At 34.2% G+C, this 13391-nt stretch overlaps 1 protein-coding gene across 2 annotated transcripts in view; it reads right to left on the reverse strand.

Annotated features, from left to right (window-relative positions):
- Window positions 1-13391, reverse strand: part of SPATA17 (spermatogenesis associated 17) — a 90806-nt gene that overhangs the window by 40189 nt on the left and 37226 nt on the right. The gene's annotated exons all lie outside the window — the stretch shown is intronic.

A 13391-nucleotide genomic window follows, 5' to 3' on the forward strand; every position in this document is an offset into this window, starting at 1 on the left:
TGCTTCCATTAATTTTAAAATATCTCTGCAAATCAGAGTCATTTTTGCAATTTATTCACTCTACCCTCTGCAGAGAGATGGCAGTATGCAGAAATATAAGAATCTGAATGATCAAAGCCCTTGGCATTTAATAGATTTTCATATCTTCTTGAAACAATTACTATAGGTTAAAAGCTTTAACTTCATCTTTTCCCTGCTTAAATACAATATCCTCTCAACTACAAAACTACTGTAGTTAGGACCGCTTTTTTAATATAAAAAAATATCATGAAATACTAACTCATGCTTTGATTTCAATATTTTCTTCACCTTTAGTCCACAAGAATATATTTTACCCTCCAAAATATTATGATAGGTTACAGAAAGTATCTCTTCTGTAGGGAGTATGACATTTTTCTGTACTCGTGTTCTTCAAAAATCAGAAAGTCCTCTGTCAAAGCCAGATTTCTGGGACTTCATTTCCAGAAACAATTTTCCAAAGTGACAAACACTATGGGGAAATCTATGCTACTTTTAAAAAACCTGCAGCTGAGTTATTTGCAGTACTGTCATGCCAACTTCCAACTCAATAAGACCAAGGTAATCTCAGGAGGCGACTCTGCTAATAGCTTCTTGCTGACCTCCTTGCATCAGCCTCTTCTGCTGAATGGTGGCCCAGTGGTGAATATGGCAAATGAGGTGTGAAAGCACAGATTTATTTTTTTATTTATTTTTATAAGACTATGGTTCTCACCCGTCAGAGAAGGAAAAAAAAGAAGAAAAGAAAAGAAAAAGGAGGGAGAGAAATGAGTTATAGAATAGATATATTTTTCCCCTAGAATTCTCGGGCTCAGACCTTCCATCATGGAAACCCAAGCATGACCTGGAATATTAATTGTGTCAGGTCAAGCATACTGGCAAATGTACCATTTGTTACCCAGTCATCCTTAGCATTACATTAATATTTTGAATGATTTTGCATTTCTAACACTCTATCATCTAGTTTCTCCCAAATATTTTCTTACATGTGTAATTAATGATGGCATACTAAATTTTTTTTTTTTAATTTGAAAAAATAATTTTGTGTGTTGTTTTTTTTTTTTTAATATTCTGTATCACTTCCACCTCTAATCTTAAACTCAATGTATGCTGCAGAATGGCCTTTTTTTTTGTCTCCATCTCCTTATTCTTTCCAGAAACAGAGAAAAATTTAATTGATATTTCTTCCCAGAATTTAACAAAGAAATTATTTAGAAGCTTGCCTTGAAAACAAAACTATGCAGCAAAAGAAACAAAGTGTGAGGAAGAAAGTGGAGAAAGAGAAAAGGCACAAGTAGAAAGGAAAAGAGACAACAGTGTTGATTATGTTAGATATTTCCTCAGAAAAGATCAGTGATAATGAGTGGTATGATAAAATGGGAACAATGATGTTGCAATTTTACTTATGAATTAAAATATATCTTATTCCTTGACTGTAAGTAATTAAATCTACATCCACTATTCCAAACTATTCATGCCCTAGCAGATACAGTGTAGCAACTGCTTTGCGAATTATTACATACATGCAAAATTAAAAATCAACAACATGAGTTAAAGAGAAACTGCAAGTATGAAGTCAATAGAAAATGTATCCTCACATATTAAAAATACAATTTACTGTAATTAAAGAGAACTATAATAAAGATAAGTTTTAATTTCCTTTTCATATCAACTCCAAAATTCTAAAATAATATTTATAATGAATATAAATGCTTCTATTAACAGTCATTTAATTTTGAAAAAAATATCTTGGAAGTGGTCTTTGCAAGAAATTGTCACACTAAGACCATGAATAAGGCTCTATTTTCTAACTCTGCTCTCTTAATAATGTCTTAAATAAATCCTTCTTCAAAATGCATGTAAGGAGACAGAAAAGACTTCAGCAAAATAGGGACTCAACTCAAAAATCCTTTTTTTCTCCACTGTAATTTGTAAAAAAACTAAGCAAGCTAAGAGAAGAGGTAAAAGATCTCTAAAAGCCATAAAAGTAAAAGCATGAAGGAGAGCTGTGAATGAAATATTTGCTAGAGAAGGGATTGCTGAATCAACACTGACCAGTGCACTTCATCATAATTATCAGGACATACTACTGCCAGGGGATTTATAAAAATCCCACTCAGCAAATAATTGCCCTGCTGTTAGGAGATAGTCGGAGTGTTAACACACTGTCACAGTCCAGCGTTTAGTAAGATATTCAACATTCAATTACTCTTGCTGAGAACTAAAAGGAAACATGATCGTTTCTCAGCTACTGCAGTTATGCTTCCACATGAATTCCAGTGAACAATCTTGTTAATCCCCAGATATAGTTTCTCTGGGAGGTAAAAGAAATACCTTAAAACATTAATGATTCACAAGAAAAACCCTTGTTTAAATGATCCTGCAGCCACATCTGCAAGAAAAAATAGATTTAAAACTTCTAAATACATAGCTTATTACAGCCTGTCAAAATATTCCATGCATTATGAAAACAGGATATCTGTAATGTGACATTTATTGGGTAAATATTCATCTATTAAAATTCTGTGTAATAATAATCTAGCAACAAGTACAGTGAAATGATGTCCACTAAATCAAATTTGAAACATCAAAATATTTAAGACACATTACAGTGGCTTAACAGGAATAATCTGTTACTTTAAACTAATATGAATATATATTTTTATGAACAATTAATAAAAATAGTGTGAATTTTATTGATATATTGGAAAAATATCATGGTCTGGTTCACCATTCGAATTCAAAATAAAATTTTCTTACAATGGCTGACAATAGAAAAACCGTCACCCAATTTTATAAATGACAGTTCAGTGCTCAACAAGATAATGCTACTTTTTAGGCCTGATCCTGTAAACTTTAATTAAAAAAAACTATAAATAATAAAAATATACTCTAAGGAATTGCTTCTAAAAGAATTGGAGGACATTGCTTGTGATTGTAGTTAAGGTATTTTAACTTTGAGATAGCACTTTTATTCAAAGACAGAAGAATTCATAAATGAGTGATGACGAGTGTATATTCTTTCAAGTGGGATTAATTACCTGTCTTCTGCTTAATATAAATACTGTTTAAACAGAGTAATAGAAGCATTAATTATTGTTATTCTGCCTTCAGATTTTAAAGCTTGGTTCAGTCCTTTTCATCTGTGAAATGTTTGTTTGATATCAAAACAATAACGCAATCACACTTTAAATGCACGGTTAGGAGTAAACTAGGCTGTAATTTTATAGACTATACAAAGAGGTGTCAATGTAACATTCAGGTCTGGTACCCTGCTCACAAATCATAAAATCAACCATGAACCCTGCAGAGACACTAAGCTCAACTGCAGGAAATCAGAATTTTTTTGTGTCTCCAAGCAGGTAACTGCTTTGGAATTTACACAAAATGACTAAAGAGGAACAAAATCTTAGCTTAATGCATGGATCAATATGACACAATATCCAAAATACAGCAGCACAGCAAATGCTGAGGAATCCAAAAATGTATCTGTCTTTCACTGTTTAACTCTCTGACTGAGGGTTATTTCATCAGATCTCTTTCTTGTGCAGGCTCTTCATGACTTGACCAGATCAGGAATAATGACTTGAATGAGTGAGTGATGGCATGGGAAACAATACTTGTTATAAAGATGCAAAATAGTGACCAAACATTCAAAGTTTTGTTATTGACTTCTCATTTGACTTCTAACTGATTTCAAAACAAGCAGAAAATAGGTTTTAGCTTGATTAATGACTTAATTTTAAAAATAGGAATGGGAAATTCCATTAGAGTTATCACTTGTTCTTTAAGAGATGTTGTGAGCATGGGATCATATATGAATTCTAGGAACCTCTGAAATAAGCCTGCTTCTACAAACACCCTGTGAAAATGGGAATTTAAGAGATTAGTCTGAAGAATAATCCCTGAAAGTGGTTGCACATTCTATCAACTGCATGTGAAAACACAGCATGTGTTTCCTCTCTGCCCAGGAATATATTGTAAGCTAACATTATTTACACCCGTGAGAAGTTTTCCAGAACCCTAAAATACTTATTTAAATATGTGATACTATTCATGTCTTTAAAATTAAAATTTCATCTGCTCTCATTTTGATAATGGAAAAAGCTACCTTTGTTAAAAATAAAAAATCAACTTGAAAATCACTGCTTTTCTCACTGAGTAAAGAGAAATCCTTTTAAGTACACCATTTAGTAACTCCGAATTTCTAAAACTAGAGGTTTCTTAGGGCAATGTATCAGAAGACTGAAGAACAACCTCTTAACAGAGAGCCATGGAAACCATGTGTAAATTTATTTTGCTTAAGAAAAAAATGCTAGACTTCATTCACTTCACCAGAAAATACAAATATAGAACAAAATCATGTAACATTTAATTGTTTTACACTGTTCCCCGTGTCTGTTGCATTGCACCTTACATGTGAATGTTCTCTCACTGATATATATTCTGACAGATTTATTATGCAATTTGTTGTAGTAAACCTATAAGATTAGACAATGACTAAAAACTCAAAAAGTGGCAGTGTGTTTAAAAAAGCAGTCCTCAATGAGACCAATAAAGTATTAAGTGAAGATTTAATTAATGTTCATAGTGTCATGTATAGGAAAGAATAAAGAGGGAACCAAGCCACATTACTTTGATTAGCATAGGTAGAAAAGGGCGATGTAATAACAAACAAACAAACAAACAAACAAAACCCACAAGATTTTCTTAAAAGACAGATGAAATAGAAAAATTAAAAACAAATAAAACATGCAGAATAAAGGCAGGAAAGATATACGGTTCTCCTGATGCCCAATGCAGGATGGACAGACTTCCCAGATTAACAGTATATATTATATGCTAAATAAAAGCATTGAATATTGAGTAAACTGTGCAAGTTAATGAAATAACTTTACTAGTATACCATTAACTTGCCTAAGAGCTGAAAAACAAAAGAAATGGTGTGTACATCACTCATCTTGAAGTCTCATTAAAGCAAGGATACCATCAGTGCTACTTCTTAATCAACAAGAAGGTTTGCTGTTGAGAAATGTACAGCATTTTATCTTCATGACTTCTCCCATGCCATTCCTGACCTTCCCTCTTCTCATGCACTCATCTCTAATTCAGCATGTATTTCTCATATTACAGTTTCGAAAATTACCTCAGTAAGATCACACATCACATCAAACTTGTATAAACACCAGCTGGGCTACTACATATCAGGCAAATTTACCCCAGTAACTACTTCAGAAACATCAGTGGAACTCCAATCTATGCAAGTGTGTGTGAATGTGGCTCCATGTGTGAGGGACTTAGTTCATATTTGTACTATGCTGTAATTTCTCTGCAGTATGGATTCTTTCTGAAAAGCATGTAGTACATCATACACAAAGCCCACATTCAATATGTAACTCCCAGGTTTTCTGACCCTGCAGCAATTCAACCCTTTTGCCATCTCAATTGAGAATAAAACACAAAATGCGGTCATGTTTTTTCTAAGATCTCAGCATGTACACTTTTGATAGATCACACAGCTTGTCCTTTAAACTCTGCCATTAATCCTATCCACAGGAGTAGAGGAAGAATTTTGTTGTCTAGAAAAACACAGGTTATGCAATTCAGATTCTGAAAAAGATATGTCCATATGGACAAATCTTTAAACTGACTTGCAGGACTTGGCATAGAATCAACCCCCAAAAAACTCCATCTTCACATCTTATTGTAAGTTCCTCCTAGCAACAGATGATCAGATTGTGTAAAATCTTCCTCATTTCTTTGGACAGAAAATAACAGAAAAATTTTCTTGCTGGCATTAAATAGAAGATATCAAACTAAAATGATTTTATAAGAAGCAGCCTCTAGAAAATTAGTGTGCAATACTGTTGTGCAACATGGTTAAAATGAATTATTTTTCCCAATTTTAAGTTCACCCTTTCACTTTAAAGAATAGAATGAAAATGTCTAATTTTTAGGGAGCATGAGAAACAAAGAAATTCTTCTGGAAACACTTGAAAAAAACATACTTCCCCTCTCTAGTGAGATGATCACCACTTCTGGAAGAAAAGAAAAGGCTGACTGAAAAGGATATTAGCAAAAATGAAAAATATGCAGAAGTTGGGTTGTAAACTGCCACTAAATGGCTATGCAGAGTGAATACAGGGTAAATCCTGGAGATACTCTTTAGCTTCCAGCCCTTATCTTCTTTTTACATCACCACTGTGTTGAGAAGCAGAACTATGGTCCTGAGTGTTCCCAGGATGAGTAATCAATCCAAAATAGCAAGAGCTGTGCTCAAATTCTAAGCAAACTAAACATTTTTTATTGTCTGCAGAAATAATTCCGAATCACTTGTTGGAGTTCAGAATCAGCAGAATTAACCCTTTAGATGAAAATGTATCTTTGGACAGGTACAGTGCCTTCCAGAACCACAAACAGCCGAATTACTGGCCACTTCTAGTTTACCCTACTTTGACAGAAACATTAAACAGCAGTAACTAAGATTCCTTGTATGCAAAGTGAGATTGTAGGTGAGTATAGTTTCCCTTGAATTATTTTCCTTTACTGAATATCTGTGAATAAAGAGAAATATCTGGCTTCTCAAACAGAAGTGAATATGTGAAGAAGGCTTTCTGATCAAACATACTTGTCACAAATACTATAAGAAGAGTTTTTTTTGTAAATTGAGAATCCTTTAGAAATAATATCTTATGATAACAGAACATTGTAGCATAAAGTGCTTTATAGAGTAATGCTATTAAAATGTAGCTGCAAGTCAGTCTGAGAGCTAAGAAAACTCACTTCTTCCTCTTTAATTTAAATGGGATTTTTTTAATGGTATAAGCTTTGGAAAGTAGGAAGAAGCATCTGACTTCTTGGCAGAGAAGCAACAAGTGGATATTAATCATCTATGGATAGGTGAAGATGTTCAGTGATTGGGGCACCTACGTTAAAAAAATAAACAAAAATTTTAGTTCATCTTCAGGATGTATTAGTGCTTATAATTAATGCTAATTTCATTCTCTGAATCTTTTAGAGACAGGATAATAAAATTACAACAGTAAAGAGAAAAGAAATAAAATGTAAAAGGTAAGAGCTAATTCATTCTTCATGCTAGCTCAGTCCTTGGCCCTTCCTGAACAGACACTTCCAGTAATAACAAATTATGTATAATAATTTTTTGATGTGGACTGTTCACTCAGGACTAAGCTAAAATGACCAAACTTGTCTCTTAAACTGTGCATCTGAAGATCAAAGGGCAGTGCTATATCTGAATCCTTATCTAAGAACAAAACTGCCAGGTGTCCAAAGACAGTTTCATTTTAAATAATCTTTATCCTGTTCCTGGTAGTTAATAAATGAAATTTCAGAGTTTTTTTTTTTTTTAACTGTTTAACAATAACAGTCTATGCTGTGAAATTAGCATGCTGCAAAACAATATTGCAGAGAGAATGAGTCAATTTGTTCTTCAAAGCAAGCACAATACAAGTTTTAGTTAATGTGGTCTTACATTCTTTCTGTTCAAGCTATTCCTTATTTTAGTATTTAAGAAAGGCAGGAACTGGAGGAATACTGCGGCAAAACCTGAACTCTTTAGTAATCCAAAAATTGAAAGCTCTAATAACTATAAGTCTTTTAAATACAGATTGAAGGAAACTGCAAGAGTATTCTTGGCTTATCATTCTATTGCCCCATGCCCCATTTTTTTACTCTTCCATTAGCACATTCTGTTGGTCACTGTCAGAGACAGCACTGTGGGCCACAAGAGCCTTCAGTTTGACTCAGTTAGGACCTCAAATTGATCACAGCCCAAGAGAAAGAAGATTCCAGACTAGAAGATTTTAGACTAGATATTAGGAAGAAATTCTTTACTGTGAGGGTGGTGAGACACTGGAACAGTTTGCCTATAGGCTGTGGATATCCCCTCTCTGGAAGCAATCAAGGCCAGGCTGTATGGGGCTGTGAGCAACCTGGTCTAGAGGGAGGTGTACGTGCCTATAGCAGAGATTTGGACCTACGTGCTCTTAAAGGTCCCTTCCAACACAAACCATTCTATGACTATGATTTTGATGTTTATAGGTCAAGAGTCTGAGTAGGCATACATACAGAACTGCACAATTCATTTTTTTTTTTCAAGGTCTCAGGAATAAACACATTCAGATAAAAGATCCCACTGAAAAGAGGACCAACATTAATTCATCAAACCTCAGCAGGATTTATCAAAGAACATGAAGTTCAGTTTTGGAAGCCAGGCTGAGATTGAGTCCACAAGCCAGGGCAATGAGAAGATGAAGTGAGGCATGTATAACCATAGAATCATAGAATCATAGAATCACAAGGTTGGAAACGACCTGCAAGATCATCTAGTCCAATCGCTCCAGACCCCTCACCAGTTTCATTGCCCTTCTCTGGACACAGTCCAGGGCCTCAATGTCTTTCCTGTAGTGAAGGGCCCAAAACTGAACACAGTACTCGAGATGCGGCCTCACCAGTGCTGAGTACAGGGGGATGATCACCTCCCTGCTCCTGCTGGCCACACTACTTCTAATGCAGGCCAGGATGCCGTTGGCCCTCTTGGCCACCTGGGCACACTGTCGGCTCATGTTCAGCCGAGCATCAACCAACACCCCCAGGTCCCTTTCCTCTTCACAGTCATCCAACCATTTGTCCCCAAGCCTATAGCGCTGCATGGGGTTGTTGCGGCCAAAATGCAGGACCTGGCACTTGGCCTTGTTGAACCTCATCCCATTTACCTCAGCCCAGCGATCCAGCTTATCTAAGTCCCTCTGAAGGGCCTCCGTACCCTCAGGCAGATCGACACCACCTCCTAACTTGTTGTCATCTGCAAACTTACTGAGGGTACACTCAATCCCCTCATCTAGGTCATCAATAAAGATATTAAACGAGATAGGCCCCAGTACCGACCCCTGGGGGTCACCACTCAAAACAGGTCACCAGCTGGACTTCAGTCCATTAACCACTACCCGTTGGGCATGGCCCTCTAGCCAGTTTCTTACCCAAAGAAGTGTGTACCTGTCCAGGCCATGGGCAGCCAGTTTCCCCAGAAGAAGCCTGTGAGAGACCATGCTGAAGTCTAGGTAGACTACATCAACAGCCTTTCCCTCATCTACCAGTCTGGTCACCCAGTCATAGAAGGAGATGAGGTTGAAACATCGCATTGTCAATAACATCAAAACAAGTTTTACAGTTATGTGGCTAAGCCCCCATGCTTTTGTAGACAGTATACATTGAGGAAGTTTTGCTTTCTGAACTAGCTTCAGATCACTTTTTCTTAAAAAATGTGTGTAGTATATGATTTTTTTGCAAATGTTAACCAGATAAATTTATCTGCTTAAAAGCAAAGGAAAGTTGGAGATAAGAGCACTAAATTTGCACTTGCTTCACCCAGTACAGTTGCCTCCTAAAACTAAAGTGTAAGGGGTAGCTACAGTAGTGCTAGCAGCAGTTGACACACTTGCTCTCACCCAGGATCAGACTCACTTCAGCACTGTTTCTTGCTCCACCAAGAGATATGTAAACAATCCATCTCAGTATTCTAGTTTGACTTATTTGGATTTAGTCTATCATACATTCTAATCATCATTGTGAGGCAAAGACCAAAATCTGCAAAATTTGTTGGAAGGTTGGAAATACCAATGATAGGAATTGCTCAACCACACTTTGACAAATGTAGAGTCTTCATACTCACTTTTACAAAGTGTCATCAGTGTGTTCTAGTAATTCTAGTCCATCTTTCATTGACTTTACAGTTTGTCAGCCCTTTGCAAAGGACAGTCCTTCCTACAAATGTCCACCTTGCTAGTATGACAAAGAGCAGAAACTATTCAATTACAGTGAATTTAGTGAATACACAGACAGAAATGAAAGGGATAGAGATGGATTATACATATAGATAAACATATTTATAATAGATATTAAATATTAACCTTAAAGATCTTTTTCATTTATTACTGACAACTGAAAAAACAGATCATGACCTCTGTAACAGAAACATTAGACTGTGATTATGGACCAGTAAAATCTTAATTATTTCAAGTTCCACATCTCAAAAAGAACTTGTAATTCATTCATAGTATGACTAACAAAAATAATGAAAAAAATAGAAATGGGTCCGCATTGTTATTTCTACTCTATTTCCAGTAATAAATGACAAGAAATATTCTGAACAAAGGCAAAGTCTTGTTAAATATGTACTGCAATTTTTATTATATTCATCATAAAGTCAGAATTTATCCCATTGTGAAGGTAAAAACAAAAAAGGATAACGTTCTTACATATATAAAAATTAAAATTTGAAATAGAGCATGTTATTTTTAAAATGGAATTTTACTTGGAAGCTTTATAGTTGCTATCTCACAGATTTATTTCTTGCTGCATTTTTTCACTGGAGTCTCTTGCAAAAAGCAACCAGTAGGTGGAGCAGACAACATGATTTAACACCTGCAAACTGGTTTGGTTTTTTTCATAATTATGGGAATCATGTAGGAGAAATTCTCTTCCAAGGAAGCTAATGTGTGTTAGATACTACTTGACTAGTTATTGAAACTACTGACATAGGTTAAAAGCTCAGTGTTTCATAACCATGAAGCTTTAGAGCTCAAATTTTATTTTTCCAGAGATTACTTGGCAACTAACTTAGCTTAAATCAAACAAAATTTGCTTTCTTTTTTCAAGCCAACTCTTACATGTAAAGAGTATTATATTTGTATTGCATAGATACTTCTGGTACTATAGATAGAAAAAAAGAAAAAAAAAAAAAGTTGCTGTTTTTCAGAAAAGCCAAAAAACATTTTTCTGTGATGAAGTTGGCAGGATATATATATAAAAAAAATTCCCTTTGTTCATCTTCCTATTCCTTAAATTTCTTTGCTAAAATAATTCTTTAATCCAAATAAATGACTTATGTCTATTAAAATGTTTATGTAAATGCAATGTATTTGTACATATAGCAATGTGAAACAGTCATGTTTTGTTAGATTTTCATGTCAAAATTGTTTGCAAAACATAAAGTGTAAAACATAGTATAATAGCATAAAGTTTTTACAATCCAACTATTTTCCGGAATGTCACTGTTTCATGTTAATGGAAATCAGTATGCCAAAGGGAAAAAAAAAAAAAAAAAAAAAGATGTAATGTAGATTTAAATGTAGGCATGCCTTTTCAATATTTTTTGGTAGATCAAACTTCCTGCCTAAGATTAAAGTGTTCACACACTTAGACTGCTCATATTTTGAGCTTACTAGAAGCTGTGTAATTGTATTAATTCTACAGCTAATATACCATGGCTCTCAACAAGGCTAATTAGTTTAGGTTCAGCCCTATGTTATAGCTCTAGATTGGCTTGGAAAGCAACCAAAGCAAGCTCAGAACTGTCTATATAAGGCTATGTGTGTATACCTGCTCCCAACAACAACAAATAATGTATAGTAATTCAGAATTTAATCTCCATTTCTTTCTCTCTCTTTTTTTTTTTTTTTCCTTTATAAAGGAAACAGTTTATGAAAGAAATAAATGCTTCAATAGAAAGTTAACACCAGAAAAAAAAAAGTTGACTTTATCATATGCCATGATTTTATAAAAATATACTAGACAACCCCGTATATTTACAATACCAGCATTTGTAAGATTTACTTTTTGAAATGTGAAATAATGCTACCAATTAAAAATTGGCACAGCCTTGTGTACCTGTATATATTTTTATCAGTGCAATAAGATTATATCTGTGAAATGCAAATTCTGAATTCAATACAGGATTAACAGTCTTTAAAGGCACAAGGGATCACTGTATTATCTGCTACACTGTGTAGAGCTACATGCTTGGTTATTTCCTTGTTTAACCTGTAACATATTTCTGAGATACTTTTGTGGGATTTGACTTGTAGAAAGAGGAACTTGACATATCTTTCTTTACTGACAATTCCTTTCTGACAGTAAGTAAACACACCTTTTTCCATGCTTGTAATAAAACAAAAAGATTCACAATATATAGGATATATTAGAAACTATTATTGCAGATGCAGATTTTGTAATGCTGTCCATACAACTTGCTTGAGTATCTGCAGCCTTGATCCTTGGTGTGGCTTAGCTCCACCACTACAAAAACTTTAGCAAATCATCTGCACTCACTGGGCTTTAGTTAATACATGACTTTAAAATAAATCCATTTTATCAGCCTCCTCTTTTCATTTGCTATGTCCGCAGATTACAAAAGATATCATTTCCTTCACTCACTCAGAAGTGTTGATTTTTGCTGCCTGATTATACTGAGACAATGAACAGACCTTACTCAGTAATCCAGTTAACTATCCTTTGAAGATAGCAAGAAACACTTATAGTCAGGTCAGAAGAGCAAGGATATTCAGAGAAAATTGCCAGGCACAAAGCATAAAAACAGTAAATTCTGAAGTAAAATCATTTGCTCTGTATCTTAGGAAGATATTAAGTTTTATGATTATGAGGAATTGTTAAATACACAGCTTGATGACAATAAATTGATGGTTGCTGTTTTTCAGGGTGTTTGTAGGTGTTCCCTTGATTTACATTCATTCATATTTCAAAATACTACCTTAGAAAGGTAGTTCTTGAAGCAAAGTTCTGTGATTCTGTTATAAAGGAAAAATTCTGTAGACTGAGTCACTGTATACACAAGTTATCTTTGCAAGCAAAATCAAATATATTTTTGTTCTGAAAGATTCTGAAAATGAATTCTATGTAATTCTGTAAAATCAAAACACACATTCATCAGACCATAATAATTACTGCAGCCCACTATCAGAAGTCCTCTGGGTGCATGGCTGACGTAAGGCCCCTCTTGCCATTCCTTAAATAAGTGTCAGTAATTTGCTAAGACAGTATTATCAGAAGTGAAATGAACTAAGTTTACTAAACTCTCTTTAGACAGTAAATCTCTTAATTGTCAATAAAAATCCAATTTTTTGCTCCAGATAAATGCATTAATGTCTATCTATTTGTTTTACATAATTTTCTCCAACACAAATATAGTATAAAGCAAAAGAAAAACAGTGCACAAATAATTGTTAATATTCTAGTTTTACATCTGGATAAATTAATTACTGTGAATGAATTTTAGTTACCAATTTCCTCAGAAAAAAAGTCATTCAGAATTTTTTCTGCTGTTACTAAACAGCATTTTTATCATGCTATTTTTTAGCATTTTATTGGAAAATTGATTTTTTTTTTTTAATAACTGATATCCAGTCAATGCATATATATTTTAAGCAACGTTTAGATTACAAATGATTCCCAAACAGAAGAAAATATTAATTTTCTGCCACTAAGTGGCATGGTATTTTTCTTGCTTTCTTTAGGATTTGCACTTCTTCCACATAGATAATCTATATAGATAAATA

This window comes from Phasianus colchicus, chromosome 2, assembly GCF_987193195.1.
Source record: "Phasianus colchicus chromosome 2, bPhaCol1.hap1.1, whole genome shotgun sequence".
Taxonomy (NCBI): domain Eukaryota; kingdom Metazoa; phylum Chordata; class Aves; order Galliformes; family Phasianidae; genus Phasianus; species Phasianus colchicus.